Here is an 8,683-nt window from a genome sequence, read left to right as displayed (position 1 = left end):
GAGCCAGTGCCAATTGTAGCCTCAGTTTTCTGTTGTTAGCTGACAGGAGTGGCACCTGGTGTGATCATCTGCTGCTGTAGCACATACACCTCTGGTTTGACGTGTTGTGCATTTAGAGATGTTTTTCTGCATACCTCGGCTGTAACGAGTGATTATTTGAGTTACTGTTTCCTTTATATCAGCTGGAACCAGTCTGACCATTTTCCTCTGACCTCTGGCATCAACAAGGCATTTGTGCCTACAGAACTGCCGCTCACTGGATATTTTCTCTTTTTTTGGACCATTCTCTGTAAACCCTAGAGATGGTTGTGCATGAAAATCCCAGTAGATCAGCAGTTTCTGAAATACTCAGACCAGCCTGTCTGACACCAACAACCGTGCCATGTTCAGTCACTTAAATCATCTTTCTTCCCCATTCTGATGCTCAGTTTGAACTGTAGCAGATTATCTCAACCATGTCTACATGCCTAAATGCATTGAGTTGCTGCCATGTGACTGGCTGATTAGAAATTTGCGTTAACAAGCAGTTGGACAGGTGAGTGGCTGGTGAGTGTGTTTTTTTAATTTCTGCTAGACTAAAGAAATAAGACTTTCTCCAGAGTAAAAATATAATAGTGAATACTATTGTCTTGCTCTGAAAAATGTCAAATTTCACAAGAGGGCTAATAATTTTGAACACTTGTCCATAACTTGGGGAATTGAAGTATTTTGTGTTCATTTACAGTTTTGAATTGCATTATAGGACATTGATTTCTGTTCCAACAACTTCTGATGCTTAAATGACACAATTGTATTGTATTGTATTGGTCATGTAAATCATGGTACAAGAACAACGTTATGAGCTTTTACTGATATTTTACTGCTTGATTTCTATGTATATTATTTCTTACACAATATATTATTAAAAGCATCCTGTGAATCAAGAGCTAATAATTATCACGGCGTGGATAATACAAGGAGAATTGCTACTCTAGAAAAAGATTCTGACCTCAAGTCAACTTAGACACAGCTGAAAAATGAGGAAGTCCATTTCTTCATTATTATAGGTGAACCGATGAACAGCCAGTTATGTAATATACGTCATACGTCTGTTGTTGCTGTCCTTTTCACAAAGCTTTGCGCCTCACCCGAGCGGTAATGCGGTATGGATAAAATGTATTCAGGATCATGTGAGTCACGTTGAGATGTCAGTCTTGTGACATTCTACAAGATTTGTGTCATCCTAGTGCGTGTCCCTTTATAGGTCTTCTGCTTGTCTTTAAGAATGGGCTTATTTATTTTTCTCAATTTTCTTAATTATAAGCGGCTGGTAATGGTAATTAGTGCTTGATGTGGTCGGAAGCATACCATCCTGCAATCTAGATATGCTACAACACATTTTATGAGGCTGCATTGAACCCTTTGTGTTTATTCTTTTGATGACTTGAGTAAGTCATTGTCAGAACCTCCCATGAAAAGCTCAATAACACCAGAATGTGGGTTGTAAAATGGAACATGAGGTTTGGCCTGTTACTAATGTTCAGTGCAGTCTTAAACCTGGGTCACTATGATGACTTGCATATTCCTAGCAAGCATCTATGCATTCATAATTATATAATAATAGCATAGTGTTACATGTGATTTTGATGGTCCTTATGTTGTTACTATAGGTATCTTTGCAACTGAAAGTGAACTAACATTATTACAGTACTGCGGTGTGTTTGCACCATAGATATTTACATTAGATTTTGCCTATCCTATTGTTGCATATTGGAAGGAATATGTCAATAGAGCCGCCATTTTAGTACAGGGTAGCGCTCCTTTGAAATGAACGTGGTACCAAGGTGCAGAGGAGGACTGGTCATCCAGAGTCAGAGATATATACACATATACATATGATCGTGAGTTTTCCCGGTGGTCAGTACGCAAATATTTTTTTATATTACGAAAATGTATAATTTTACATCACTTTTGTACATCGACGAATAAGTGATTGCACAGGCATTGCAGACAAAGAGAGTGTGTTTGTGTGCATGGAAATGTTTTATCTCCCTCCCTGTTAAATAATCCGTGTCCTGAAACACACCCTCTCCTGCTTTCACTTCTCATTCTGATCGAGGGAGTGATTCATTTGGGTATGAATCTCCACGTTATGAACGACTCGTTCACTTAGCCGACAATAATACAAGTTTCTAGCACTGCAGCATCTTGTTGGCATATTTCATTTACATTGTTTGCTTATTTTATTCAACAAAACTAGCATAAGCCTAGTATTTAGTGCAAGGTGGTGCTATTTTGCCTTATGGTGAATGCAGTAAGGGACTGTATTATCATCAATAACGTTACTTGTTGAGCACAAAAGTTCGTAGCATACAAAAAAACGTAAAAAAAGAAATCTTACCTATGAAATGTTCTGCTTTTACACTTTGTTTTCTTTGTTTGCTTGTTACTCCACCCGTACACAGAGCTAAAGTCCAGCATCTTTACATTGGCTTTAGTCTTGACTAGTGCGGTTGATTGACATTTGTCCTGGGAGCACTGTACAAATGTGGCGACGCTATTGACGTATGCTCAGGGTCCGTATGCGATATCTAGTGTATATATATCTATGTGTTTGCACTTGAGTGTTTTCCATTTACTTCTGTTTTCAAATTGCATTATGGGACCTTGATCTCTGCTGACAACATTTGATGCTGAAACGTTTAATGAAGTGACTTTTCTTGCCATTTAAAAAGTACATGGACACAATACATTTTCTGGGTTGATCATGTAAATTATGGTGCCATACTGGGTAATGAATTGCCAGTGACTTTTCAGTTATTTCTTTTATTTCTCTATTGACCTTATTGTGCAATGCTGAAGTACAGTTGTTTTTGCGATTTGTTTTAGAACTTCTGATTGAGTTGCCTATAGGAGAAATGACTAGGAATAATAAACGTCAGAAAATGGTCAAACTACTCATTCTACAAACAAGTCTGTTTATGACTGTACATAAACATAATAATATAATAAGAAAACATCAAGCAGCAAAACAAGCTGTTTTAACATCTTCCAATGATGTTCCAATGACATCACGTCCCCTTGTATGTGAAGAATAAGATCAATAGTTTTTGATATATTGTTTCAAACTACTAAGAACTAAAAAAGTTACTACTAAAAATGACTTTTATAATTGTCAACATCAAAAATATTCATTGAAATAAACTGAAACAACTGAACCTGGCCAACTAATAACATTAAAAGATATATATTTTACAGTGTGGTTTGTTTGTTTATTTGGTCAAAATTGGAAGATACACTGGGTCTTGCTTGCTTAGCATTTATACAATGATTTGTAAATCCAATATTGAAGATACAAAACAAAATATATAAATAATATATATAAATAATTATTATAATAATATATAATAAAACCATATGTTTTGAGATGGAATGTTCCAAGCATCTAATCAGTGCTAGGCTAAACATGCTCATTGTACAGCAAAACAGCTCAGAGAATTACTCCATCAGACACATGATGCAAGGAGACACATTTCCTATGACTGTAACTAAAATTGGCAACATTGTGACTATGACAAAAAAAAAAAAAAGCAAAGCTGGGTATGTTTGAGGATTCTTTGCTTTTTATGGTCACATCTTGTGACATCATGTCCTCTTTTAGATTTATTTGGCCCATGCTGCATTAGTATTACAGTCAAACTGTTACACAGTTTGCTTGGAAATGTTAAGAGATCCACATTTTTATTAGTGGCCTCAGATCCACTTCTTCAAATCCCATGGCAGCATTCACACTAAAACTCCGTTTAGACTACACAACTTTTATTGTCGATTATTACAGTTACTGTGTCAGATTATGTCAATTTTGTCTAGATAAAATATTTATGTCTTGAGAATCACATGTGCCGTGCTACATTGCTTCCTAGTTGCTAGTACTATGTTCTAGGCCACAGCCATGTTGGTAATGGTGTTAGTGAGGCCAGCGGTGGGTGTTCAAACTGCAGTCGGTGTGAATCCTAATGCCCCAGTATAGCGAAGGATGATGCTATACTGTCAGTGAGCGCTGTCTTTGGGATGAAACGTTAATCTGAGGTCCTGACTCTCTGTGGTTGGAAATCTCATGGCACTTCTAGTAAAAAGCAGGGGTGTAACCCTGGTGTCCTGGCCAAATTCCCTCCATCGGCTCTTACTCATTATTCCCATCCACTGAATTGGTTCTATTACTTTTTCACCACACCTATAGCTATTGTGTGGTGAGCGCACTGGCGTCATTGTGCTGTTGCAACATTCAAGTGGATGCTGCACACTGATGGTGGAGTGGGGAGACTCCCATCATGATTGTAAAGCATTTTGGGTGTATGGCCATAACCTTTAAATGCGCTAGAGAAAGGCACATTACTTACTGTGCTATGTACTAGAAATGTAGCACTGAGTGGTCCTGCAAAATCAATGAAAAATTGACATTATAAGATGGAAAGGTCTCATGAATCTGAACACAAGCAATCAAATAAGATGTATTTGAACGATTGTTTATATCACGTAGAAACAAGAAGGCCTTAGTCAGTAGTTTATTTGGTGACAAAGTAAAGAGCATCAAAGTAAAGAGTCAAAGTCAGAGTTATTAACCTGACAGTCTTCTAATACTCTAATGACTGCTAGTTGACATGTAGATGCAAAGTTACTTAAAGTACTAACAAAACTGCCTAAAGTAAAACAGGGTGGTAGTTGCATTCCAAACTGAGAGACTAGTTTTGAATCCTTTACAAACAATTTTGGGATTTAGATGCACCCTTTCTTGGGTGTGAAACAGGGAAGAGCCTGATTGTTTGCCAAAAAGAGATGCTTTTTCTTTAAGCTGAAGATATCTGTCTACATGCATTAGGTCAGTTGGAAACACCCAGATGGGTGCTCCATGTGCTGCCATTACCGATCCACGTCTACCCTTCAGTGACGGCGAGCTGAATATCAAGTATTGCCTTAGTCTCACTCTGTTTGGATGTTCTGAGACCCTTCTAATGTCAGGCTTACCGTGCAATTTTCATATAGACTTTTCTGATGGCAGCTTGTCAGACTGTAAGAATATGATCTCCATGTCAGATTTCAGTTGTCTATGTAAGACTATATGACAATCAAGACGCATCAAAAACAGATTTACCTGTACACTAGAAGACTCATTCGGGTTTATAAATGTGTTTATACAGCACTTTTAAGGTGTATGCTTGTACACTTTAATTGACAGGAAGAGTCTTTGCTGGTAGAGAGGACAGACAGTGATGGAGTTAATTAAATGAATGGGGATGATTAGGGTCATGTCCACTCGAATACATTTTCATTTAAAAATTCATATTTATATCTTTGTTTTGACCTGTGGTCTAGCCTGGACACTGAACACCCACCGGTGACCTACTCTGACGACAGACATCTATCGTTCTCTCTGTGTCGGATCTATGTTAAGCTGCTTTGATGCAATTTACATAGTAAAAGTGCAATAAAAATAAAGATAAATTGAATTCTGGGCACACTAAGGCTGCATCCGAAATCGCATACTTCCATACTATATAGAACGCTAAAAACAGTATGCGAGCCGAGTAGTATGTCCGAATTTATAGCATTCAAAAATCAGTATGCAAGAAGTTCCTGGATAACCTACTACTTCCGGCATTATTCTGAAGTGCGTATCTGATGAAAGCTAGGCTATCCCATGATGCACAGCAAGAGAGTTCAAGAATGGGAGTGAAGCAACGCCACTGATGCAGGTAGGGCACGTGATCATGACAAAATGGGGGATGTAGTACGTCCTAGTTCCATTCATACTTCTAACATTCATAGTAGTAAATTCAAAGTAGTAGGTGATTTCAGACGCAGCCTGTGTTGTGTTTTGAGGCAAAAAACTCTATCAAAACTCTATCACTCTATCAAACTTAGAAAATTTGTCTCATTTTGTGGATTGTAAAATGGAGACTTTTAAAAACGTTGCCGCATTTTTAGCCTTGTGACTAATTGAGCTGGTGGATGATATTGTGTTGTTGTGTTGTTTTGGATGTTCTCCATTTTGACAGCATTGTTAAAGATTTATGTTCTTCTGCACATGCTCCAGACACATGTCCTTCTTCAAAGGACACCGCATGTTTACTGAGAAGTGTTGATTTGGCACTTCTCCCATTCTATATTCTTGCTTGAATATTCTTGCTTTTGAGTGTGAATGATCAACTTTCGGGAAATGACTGAAAATTATAGAGTTGATGCTGAGCAATTATTGATGAAAGCGAAGTTTTCTAAATTCATCCAGATTAGTGTGGATGGCAGTGTTTCTCAACCACGTTCCCGAAGGCCCACTAACACTGCATGTTTTGGATGTCTCCTTTGTCTGTCACACCCGTTACAGGTCTTTCAGCCTCTGCTAATGAGATGATGATCTGAATCAGGTGTGTTTGGTTAATGAGACATGTGCTGCATCCCAATTCGCATTCTTATACTACACTCTAAAAGTATGTACTTTTTGTGTGAAGGGAAAATCTATACTTTTGAGTGTGTAACAGAAGAGTATACAAGCTTTGAGACATTCTACTTCCTCGTTAACAGATCGTTATGTTGCTTAGTGAGCCCTGTTAATCATCCACACATCATCCACATTTCTTTCATATTTAATTTCCTACCTTATTGGAGAAGCAGCAGCAGGTTAATCTCCCATTCACAAGTCTTTCATGAAGAGAAATCCAAAGTCCAAACACGTCTTTTTAAAAGTTCACATTGTCACAGATGAAATATAATATACAGAATGCTATTTAAATATTTTAAATATTATGTTTGTAGTTTATTTACACTTTTCACCCGCATTTAAAGTTCTACTCAAATTCGCTTCTACACTGCGAATTTTTTCTGGTAATAGTACACTATCCAGGAACCTTTGGCATACTCTTATCAACATACTACAATTTGGGATATACTCATTTTATTTAAAAATTCTATTTAGGACGGATATTATCCATATTGGGACGCAGCAATGGAAAAAGTGCAGAGCTGGTGGTCCCCCAGGAACATGGTTGAGAAACGCAGATCTATGGGAAAGGGGTAATGAAGGGATTTTGGTCAGGACACTGAAGGTCACACTCCTACTCTTTACAACATGGCCATCGGATTTTTAATGACCACAGAGATTCCCTAAATTTAATGTCTCACCTGAAGGACAGTGCATTTTACCGTGATGATATATGGAACAATTTTTAAAGCAATAGTCCAGAGAAATATTGGAGAGCAATTTTGTGTGTCTATTTTCCTATTGAGAATAAGCGACAAAGTTGTTTCTGGAGCCCTGTGTCTCACCTGGTTGCCTACTATAGTTTTCCCATCACAAGGACCACATAGACCGAAGGGTAAGCACCCCTGCTGGCTTCACTAACATCACATTTAATGGCTACCATTTTCCCAGTCAGTCCCCCATCCAGGCACTTGGCCTACAAATTGTTATACAGTCATGTAAAAAAATTAGGACACTCTTTGAAAGCCTGGGTATTTTGTAAGGTTTTTTAATAAATGGTCATTTAATCTCAATTTTAACAATGTAGAAAGATTAAGGTAATATAATTCAATAATCTAAACGAAACAAAAAAAATCTTCTGTTAATGTAATTCTACAAAAAATGCATATTGTAACTGAGGAAAAAGTTAGGACACCCTACCCCTTAATAGCTAGTGTTGCCCCCTTTGGCTGAAATAACTGCAGGGAGATGTTTCTTGTCATCTACCAGTCTCTGACATCGGTCTGAGGAAAGTGTAGCCCATTCCTTAATGCAGAATTCTTTCATCTGTGAGATGTTTGACTGGTTTCTTGCATGTACAGCTTGTTTCAAATCACCCCACAGCATCTCAATAGGATTAATATCTGGGCTTTGACTTGGCCATTCCAGTCCTCTCCGTTACTTAGTTTTCAGCCAGTCCTTGGTTGATTTACTGGTATGTTTTGGATCATTGTCGTATCGCACGGTCTAGTTCCATTTCAGCTTTAATTTTTGAACAGATGGTCTCACGTGTTTCTCAATCACCCTCTGATTGACAGTAGAATTCATGGTGGATTCTGTAATGCTGAGCTGATTTTTGTAGAAATAAATCTACTTTTTTCAGTTTTAATTGTTTACTTATATCACCTTAATCTTTCAATATTGTTAAAATTCAGATTTAATAATTACATATTTAAAAAAAACTTACAAAATACACAAGCTTTCCTCATTTTTCCAATGGTTGTATATCTGTTGACTGGTCATAAATCAAAATGAAATAAAGTCATACAAAATGTATCAGAATTCAAAACAAATCCCACATGTGTTCTACACTCATGTTTTAGTTTAGAACAAGGCAATGTATCTGAAAACTCTCTCCATTTTATAACCCTTTAGCATGCCATACAAATGCTCCTTTTCCATCTATAACTCCATACATTAATTACGTACCATTGACATGATGAATGGTTTTCAACATTTTCTCTGTGGTAATTTAAAGTTGTCGAAATTGTGTCATCACAATCAGTACTGCTATTGATTTTTGATTTGATGGTGGTCATAGTTGAAGTTAAAGAGCAGGAAAGTGTCTGTGGGAAAAATCTGATCACAACAGCCATTAACCGACAGATTTTACTGTAGTCTTTTCCAAATTTGTTCCAGACGACCAAATTATGGGCAAAACTGCAGCGTGAACTCAGTTTAAATCACTCC

Source organism: Danio aesculapii, chromosome 16 (assembly GCF_903798145.1).
Source record: "Danio aesculapii chromosome 16, fDanAes4.1, whole genome shotgun sequence".
Classification (NCBI taxonomy): Eukaryota; Metazoa; Chordata; class Actinopteri; order Cypriniformes; family Danionidae; genus Danio; species Danio aesculapii.
This window is presented reverse-complemented; position numbering follows the sequence as displayed.